We start from the raw sequence: 9,952 nt of genomic DNA, 5'->3' as shown, positions 1-9,952 counted from the left end.
TTTCATATTTTACATTATATATTGACGGAAAGATATTTGAGTCTATTTTCCAAAGAAAAATAATTTTTTTTCCAATTGGAGTTATCTACAAAGAGAAATCAATATTTGAATCAGCAACTATCAGATTGCAAAAAAGGTTCTAGCAATAGCAGAAAGCTTCAACTTCCGAGGTATTTTATGCTATCAGGAATGAGACTTTATATGGAGAATTATATATAAAAAGAAATATATATGAGTATATTTTCTTACCTATTCAACTAATTCTCTATCTGAGTTTTTATAAGGAGATATTAATCTTGGAAGAGTCAATGGTCATGCTGGCAAAAGGAGAAAAAATACATAGTTTGGCCAGATTACAATGACCGAAATCTATCAGATTATTTATCTCAAAAGAAGTATAATTTATAAAGTGAAGTTATTCTTGGATGAAAGGTATTTAAGACTAGTTTTAGAAGGCGAAAATTTCATGTCAATCTGATTTATATTTAAATATATATTCGTATTGGAAAAATCAAAGGTCATGTTGGTATACTGTTGCATTGAAAAATTCAAATTTAAGTCGATTGTTTTGTGTTTCTTTTTGAGTTGCTACATCAGTAAAATATTTCACTTCTCCCTGGTTTGATGGCTTATTACTACATCTATGATATTTGGTTTAAGATAAGATCATTGCCATTACCTCCCAGTTTGAGGGGGAGAAGTAGAAGAAGTACAAAAAAAAGGTATTTTATTCCATATGTTGTGGATAAGTTTTATGTGACCAAAATATTCAAGAAAGGGGGAGCATAAAAGATGAAGCTTTTGCATCTAAGAAGAAATTTTTCCATTTGATTATTTCATGGGTCCTTTTACAAGGTTTATTAGTTTGGTTCGTGTTATATGGGCTCAATCCCATTTCAGCTGCAACTATTGTGTCTCTTTGGGTGATACTTTATTATTGAAGAAGTGGTGGCCTCAATATCCTTTCTCATACCATCCTTTATTTGACTCTCACAAATATCTTTGGGCCAACCCTTATTGTAACCTTATGAGTGTTGCTACAATTGTTACACCGTGACAGAGGTGCTTATTACTACATCAATGTTACCTGTTAATTTCTACCTGTGAGAGTCGGTGCCCGGGTTGGGACACAATGATGAATGAACTTATTACTACATTTATGTTACTTCACCGTGATGGAAGAACTTATTACTACATCTATGTTATAACCCCCTTAATTGGCATTTATTACACCTACCACTTGAGAGTCGCAGTCCTGTGGAGGGACAAGGTGATAGAGGAGTTTTATTAAACTTTTGAACATTGCGTATAGACCCACTACCTACAGAAGATAGAAGTGTGCTCCAACCTACTGGAGTATGGAGCAATGTCATACGGCTTGGAGTGATTTTACTCTCACTTATCTCATGACAACTGGGCCTCATGGAGGAGCATCAGCTTGAGGGGGAGTGTTGGAAGATATGGAGGACTGCCATTTTATACTAAAAGATCCAATACATCATTTTCAGCAAGCTGGGAGTTCATGATGTTCTTTTACCCCCAACTTGAGGGAGAGTGTTGGAAGATATGGATGACTGCCATTTTATACTAAAAGATCCAATACATCATTTTCAACAAGCTGGGAGTTCATGATGTTCTTTCACCCCCAACTTGAGGGAGAGTGTTGGAAGATGGGCCCAAGCCCACACGAACAAGGAAAACCCACATATCTAATAGTATTGTAAGATGGGCCACACGACCAAGGAAGACACACATATCTAAGAGTATTGTAAGATGTGCCACGTGACCAAGGAAGACCCGCATATCTAAGAGTATTGTCAAATGGGCCACACAACCAAGGAAGGCCCACATATCTAAGAGTATTGTCAAATGGGCCCAAGCCCATAAGAAGTAAGACCCACCATGATTACCACGAGCTGGCATCCTTATCACATAAGTTGGAAGATAAAGCGGGACCCACAAAGATAACCACAACCTGGTTGGAAGATCAAGAAGAACTCACAACGATAACCACGAGTTGGTTAGAAGATCAAGTGGGACCCACAAAGATAGCCACGAACTGGCATCTTTAACATATGTTCACGTCCTCATAGAAGAGTTCTAGTTTGAGTTATGTTGTGTTCTATTTATAAGAAGTTATTTAATTGTGCTAGGACTTATCTTTAAGTGTTAGAGTTTGGGTGCAATTGGGACAAAAATAGTTTTATTGTAATTAGACTCTACTACCTTCCTCTATTATAAATAGAGGTTCATGTACTCTGATTATAATAAGTCAATGAAATATTTCTTTTTTTCATATATTCAATTCATTTCAAATGGATCTTTTTTTATGATACCATATAAAAATAAGAGGAATAGGTGGACTAGAGAAGAAAGAGAAAAGAAAGATGAGAAAAAGAGGATTTAGAAGTATATTAGTGTGGTGCACCCTCCATGATGTCAGAATTTGACCTATCTCTTTATTAAATAGGTCATTCAAGTAAAAAAAAATATGTACATGGCTAGAAATACCTTTTGTTGGCCCAAAGTGGCTTCTCAAGAGGGGGTAAAATTGAGATATTCAAATTAAAATTGGTTTGTGCAAGAAAGCAAAATATCATGCAATTAAGATATTCAATGTAAGTACAATCATGCACACACCATAGGGACAAAAAGATTTTATATTCTCGTTGTTCCCCTAGTTGTAGTCATCACCCAAGAACCCTTGTTTTGGAAAATTTCCACTATTACGTGTAGCTCAACACATGATTTTCATACAACCCAATCTCCCCAAGAGGTTGTTGCTAGATTCTAGCTCTAGCCAGGCCTTTCAATCCAGATTATCAAGTTCTAGATGAACTTTTCACAAATAAAATAAATGAAAGGGAAAAATAACCCCTTGGAGAGATGCTTCTCCTTGAGAGATTTCAAGCTTCTTCATCCTTTGTAGCACATTATATAATGATCAAGGAGATTGTACTATCATGAATGTAAGGATGATTGAAAGAAATGAAGGTTTTTCAAAGTGGGATCACTCTCTTTCTCTCTAAAACACTTTTGAAATGAAATTTGCAAGATAAAGTTTGGTGGCTTAAATATATGCCAATAAATGCTCATGCCCCTCTTTACTCATGGTTTGGTGGGGGTATTTATAGCTTCCCTAACTCAAACTAACCATTATTTGCCCGTTGGCAAAAATCAGACCATTGATTGATTGATCACTGGTAAGTGACTGATCAATCAATCAATCATAACTCTACTTTTTCTTCACAATGGCTACTTATTGATCAATGGATTGATCAATAAACATGTTACCATTGCTCCAAAAAAATTAAAGTTAATCGATTATTGTCAGTGGCTCATCGATCAATAGAGATTCCCACTGGCTGTGCAATACAATTATGACCAATCAGTGTATTTTCATTTAATCAATCAAGCTTGAAGTCCCTTATTGGCAAAGTTCTGTTTGATAGATCAATCTGATAGGATGCTTGATCATTCAATGTTAATTCAGTTTGCCTGGAACACTATGATCGATCAATCTCTACTGGATGATCGGTCATGCTTTATATTTCTGGCTTGCACAATTTTGGAAGATCGGTCATAGTCAGTGGATGATTGATCATTCCAATGCTAGATAAATTTATATACCTTTATTAACAATGAAAATTTCTCTCTAAGTGCTTTAACATGTTTCTAAATGATATGTATGATGATTCTAAACATGTATATGCAATTTAATATCTAAAGCTCTAATCTTTTCAAGTACTTAAGGAATAGGAGTTATAAAACTCTCTTACATAATATGACTGAGTTTAACTATTTGTCTATTGAAGTTGGAACTCAAGTCTTCACGTTAACTTCTTCCTTGTGGGTCCTTCTTCAAGAGATGTTCTTCATTTTGGATTTTATACTTTAGACCTTGAGATGCTTTTGACGGTGAAGTATATGAAATACTATATTTGTAAGTTATTAGCTCAATTGACTTTTGTTATCATCAAAGCAATGTGAGAGTCAACCTATGGTCACACCTTTCTAGACTATATTATTTGTATCTCATAGGGTGTAAAACAGATTAACCTGAAAATTGAACCTAACATCCACCATAATTAGATATATACTCTCATAATTTTAAAGGGAAACACGTGCATAAAAATGACTAAAATACCCTTAAAATCCTTAACTTTAATTGTTTGTACTTGTCAAACCAATTACTTGCAAGGATGAATAGTACCCATCCATGGTGGGACTGATTTCAGAAGCATGCATAATTTGGTTAGGCATCAAACTTTGTAGAAATTTTACTTTTCATAATTTGGAAATTTGTGTGAGGATAGTCAACGGTTGTGAAAATTTTTATGATCATCAAGGTGTTAGGAATGTGAAGCACCCTATAGCTAAAAAGTGCATTTTTTTTATCCATTTTGATTTTTGAAATAAGTAGTCATTTTTTGCATAAGGGTGACAATGTTTAATAAATTTTTAAGTTTAAAAGAATTACTAAGAAGAGGTTCAATGAAGGACAGTGATTGGATTTTAAGTGCTTTGTCTATAATAATGAGGGGAAGTTATTTTTTAATGTATACTTGAAGGAGAAAAAGTGTTATCTTTTTATTTTTTTCTTTTATAATTTAAAATATTGAATAGAGAGTAGATGGTGACCTTAAGCTCTTGTTGTTGCAGCAAGCTTACAGAAAAGGGAGGGAGATCGTTCCCCCTCTCACTACCATCTTTTTTTTTTATTATTATTTTTTTTTATAGAAAAAGAGAGACAAGGAGACACTCCCTTTTTATGAGCTATCTCCCCAATTCAAACTAGTCGGTATTTGCCCATTGGCAAAAATTAAACCGTTGATTGATCGATCATAGGTAAGTGACTAATCGTTCAATAGATCATAATGACTACTTTTTCTTCACAATGACTACTTATTGATCGATGGATTGATCGGTCAATAGGTTGTCGTTGCTCCATGTTGGAAGATAATCTCAAGCCCACACGACCAAGGAAAGCCCACATATCTAAGATTATTATAAGATGGGCCACAAGACCAAGGAAGGCCTACAAGATATGCCCAAGCCTATAAGAAGTAGGACCCACAATGATTACCATGAGCTGGCATCCTTATCACATCAGTTGGAAGATCAAGAAGGACTCACAAAAGTATCTTTATCTTAGGGTCACGACCAAGAGGAGTTTTAGTATGAATTATGTTTGTATTTTATCAATATTGAGTTATTTAATTATGTTAGGACTTATCTTTAAGTGTTAGAGTTTGGGTGTAATTGGGACAAGGGTAGTTTTATTGTAATTGTACTCTACTACCTTCCTCTATTATAAATAGAGGTTCATGTACTCTGATTACAACAAATTAATGATATCAATGAAGTATTTCACTTTTCCATAATTCAACATGGTATCAGAGCAGGTTCTGTGAGTGGACTTGGAGGTAATGTGATCATTTTCTCTAAACCCTAAACTCTAAGTCTAGGTTCGTAGTTATTTTTTTTTAGTCTCCCTATACCTATAGTTTTCTTTGCATTTTTTACCTCTATGCGGAGTTTTTCATATTAAAAATTATATATTGACAAAAATATATTTGAATCTAATTTCCAAATAAAAATGATTGGTTCCAATCGGAGTTACCAAAAGAGAGATATCGATATTTGAATGAGCGAAGGTTAGATTGCAAAAGTGGTTCGAGCAGCAGCAAAGAGGTTCAGTTTCTGAGGTATTTTTTGCTATCAAGAACTAGACTTTATATGAAGAGATATATATCAAAAGAAATATCTATAAGTCTATTCTTTTACCTATTCAACCAATTTTTTATCTGAGTTATCTACAAAGAGAAATCGATATTTGAAATAGCAAAGGTCAGATTTAAAAAGAGGTTCGACGGTGGCAAAGAGCCTCAACTTTCGAGGTATTTTATGCTATCAAGGAAGAGACTTTATATGAAGAATTATATATCAAAAGAAAGATATGTAAGTCTATTTTCTTAAATATTCAACAAATTCTTGGTATGATTTTTTTATAAGGATATATTTAGCTTGGAAGAGTCAATGGTCATTCTGGAAAAATAAGAGAAACAATACTTAGTTCGGCCTGATGACAGAGACCGAAACCTATCAGATTATTTATCTTCTGATAATTATATTTTGTGAAGTGAAGTTACATTTGGATGAAAGGTATTTAAGTCTAGTTTCAGAAGGAATTTTTTTATGTCAATCTAATCTATATTTAAAGATATATTCGCATTGGAAGAATCAAAGGTAATGCTGGTATTTTGCTGTATTAAAAAATCCGAATTTATGCCAATTGTTTTGCGTCACTTTTTTATTTGATATATCAGGAAAATATCTCACTTGTCTCTTGTTTGAGGGCTTATTTATACATCTCTGTTATTTGGGCCTATTGCTACATCTATGATATTTGGTTCAAATTGGGATCACCGTCATTACCTCCCAGCTTGAGGGGGGAGAAGTAGAATAAGTACAAGAAAAAAGTATTTTATTTTATATGTTGTGAATAAGTTTATGTGACCAAAATATTCAAGAAAGGGGGAGCACAAAAGATGAAGCTTGTGCATCTAAGAAGAAATTTTTATATCAGATTATTTCATGGGTTGTTTTACAAACTTTATTATTTGGTTCATGTTATATGTGTTCGAAGATGGTCGTGTTATATACAGTTGCTGCTATTATATCTCTTTGGGGACATTATTTCTTGGGTTCTCTTTCTTGTTATATATCACATTGGGAAACCATGACGGAGAAACTTATTATTACATCTATGTCATCATCCATCCCTCCACCCCCCCCCCCCCCCCCCCCCCCCCCCCCCCCCCCGACACACACACACACACACACACACACACACCTCGTGTAATGGCTTTTATGTCTCCTACCACTTTGAGAGTCGTTGTCTTTTGGTGTCCTGTGGAGGGACACGGTGGTGGACACTTCAAAGCAATGCCGATAGACACAGTACCGATAGAAGACGGAGTGTGCGCTACATCCAGCATTAGAACTGGAGTATGAAGCAATGGCTTACCGACTAGGAGCGATTTTTACTCTCACTTATATAATGTCGTAGGGCCTCATGGAAGGACGCCATAGCGTGAGGGAGAATGTTGGAAGATGAAGGCATATCGGAAGATGTGCCATTTTATACAAAAATATTCTATACATATTTTGCAGCAAGCTGGGAGTTCATGTTGTTCTCTCACCCCCAGCTTTAGGAGGGAGTGTTGGAAGATAAGCTCAAGCCCACACGACTAAGGAAGGCCCACATATCTAAGATTATTATAAGATGTGTCACACGACCAAGGAAGACCCACAAGATGGGCCCAAGCCCATAAGAAGTAGGACCCACAATGATTACCATGAGCTGGCATCCTTATCACATCAGTTGGAAGATCAAGAAGGACTCACAAAAGTATCTTTATCTTAGGGTCACGCCCAAGAAGGGTTTTAGTTTGAGTTATGTTTGCCTTTTATCAATATTGGGTTATTTAATTATGTTAGGACTTATCTTTAAATGTTAGAGTTTGGGTGTAACTGGGACAAGGGTAGTTTTATTGTAATTGGACTCTACTACAAATAGAGGTTCATGTACTCTGATTACAACAAGTTATTTATGTTAATGAAGTGTTTCACTTTTCCATAAATTCAATACTCCATAAAAGTTTAAGTTGATCGATTATTGTCAGAGGTTGATCGATCAATCAAGATTCCCACTGGCTGTGCAATACAATTATGATCGATCAATGTATTTTTATTTGATCAATTGTTATTGAAGTCCCATATTGGCAAGGTTCTATCTCATCAATCAATCTTATAATTTGATTGATCATTCTATGTTAAGTCAGCTTGCCTGGAGAACTATGATTGATCAATCTATGTTGGATGATTGATTATGTGTTATAGCATGAAATGGTTTTGTTCTGGATGATCGATCAATCGATTATGGTTGTTCGATCATGCTTTATATTTATGACTTGCACAGTTATGGATGATCGATCATAGTGACCGATCGATCATTCCAATGCTAGATAAAATTATATGCCTTTATAAAGTATGAAAATTTCTCTTTAAGTGTATTAACATGTTTTTAAATGATATCTACGATGATTCTAAATATGTATATGAAATTTAATATCCTAAAGCTCCTACCTCACAAGTACATAAGAATAAGATTTAGAAAAGTATCTTACATAATATGACCAACTTTAACTAGTTGTCTATCGAAGCTTCAACTAGAGTCTTCAAGTTCACTTATTCCTTGTGGGTGCTTTTTCAAGAGATGTTCTTCATTTTGTGTTTGAGGTCTTTATTTTGGCTTTGATGCTTTAGACCTTGAGGTGCTTTCGAAGGTTAAGTATCTGAAATATTGGAGTTGCAAGTTATTAGCTTAATTAAGTTTTGTTATCATCAAAAGCAATATGAGAATCCATCTATAGTCAACACATTTCTAGACTAGAGTATTTGTATCTCATAGAGTATAAAACATATTAACCTAAAATTGAACCTAACATCCACCGTAACTTGACAAATACTTTCCTAATTTTAAAGGGAAAATATGTGCATAAAAATGACAAAAATTCCCTTCACATCCTCAACTTTAATAGTTCGTAATTGTGATTCGACCAATACTTGCAAGGGTGAATAGTACACATCCATGGTGGAACTGGTTTCAGAAGCATGCATAATTTGGTTAGGCATCAAACTTTGTAAAAATTTTAGTTTTTATAATTTGAAAATTTGTGTGAGGACAATCAACAGTTGTGAAAATTTTCTCGATCATCAAAGTGTTATGAGTGTGAAGCACCCTACAACTAAAAAGTGCATTATGTTATCCATTTTGATTTTTGAAATAAGTAGCCATTTTTTGCATAAGGGTGACAATGTTTAATAAATTTGTAAATTTAAAAGAATTACTAAGAAGAAGTTCAATGAAAGATAGTGATTGGATTTTAAGTGCTTTGTCTATAATAATGTAGGTAAGTTATTTTTTAATGTATGTTTATATTTGAAGGAGAAAAAGTGTTAACTTTTTATTTTCTTTGCTTTTATAATATAAAATATTGAATAGAGAGTAGATGGTGGCCTTAAACTCTTGTTGTTGTAGCTAGCTTACAGAAAAGGGAGCAAGATGGTTCCCCTCGTCTACCAACTTAATTTTTTTTTTTTTTTCCTGTGGAAGAAGAGAGCAAAGGAGACACTCCCTTTTTATGAGCTATCTCTCCAACATCAATTGTTCGGTGATAAGGAAGCGAGTACAAGGAAGATGTAGGGCAAAACATGGAGCTTTGACTGGTGGGAGTGAGGTTGAAATTTCAACAGGTTGAGGGGGACTAATTTAGGTTTTTCAAAGTCTAACCATCTAGTCCCTTTTTGTGCCTTTTTCATTCCATGTATATGACAACATTAATACCGAAAGTTCTATCACATGGAAACATGAATAGCAACTCTAACTTGTAAGTTACAGACAAATCATTTTAGAAATTGTATGAAAGTTAGCCCTTCAAAATATATCCTAATAATACAATTATAATTAAAGAAAACAACAAGTAAGAGATATTTTATGACCCGCTTTGATTTTCTATAACTAATTTCACACAGGTAACAAATGGAATGGATAAAGGGCATTTTGTTACCATTTATTTATTTGATATCCATAGGTAGTTTGGAATTTAAAATTATTAAATATATTTATTAAAGTATGATTGAAATTATAAAACATAAATAAGATTAAAAAATTATAAAAATATAGGTAAATATTAATTAAATATGTACTTAAGTATTGAAACTTAGGATTCCATGATGTATAATCATAGTAGAAGAGAATTAAGGGTTGAGAAGAAGAAGAAGAGTTGTGGAGATAAGGTTTTAGGAGGAGAAGAGGAAGACTCAAAGAGTGATGAATTTGGAGAAAATAGGAGGAAGAATATGGTAATGGACTTGTCCAAACCTT

Source organism: Aristolochia californica, unplaced genomic scaffold (genome assembly GCF_029961685.1).
Source record: "Aristolochia californica isolate CCGP_79_NKW_82.1479 unplaced genomic scaffold, dmAriCali1.0.hap1 SCAF_4, whole genome shotgun sequence".
NCBI classification, from domain to species: Eukaryota; Viridiplantae; Streptophyta; class Magnoliopsida; order Piperales; family Aristolochiaceae; genus Aristolochia; species Aristolochia californica.
Note: the sequence above shows the minus strand (reverse complement) of the source record.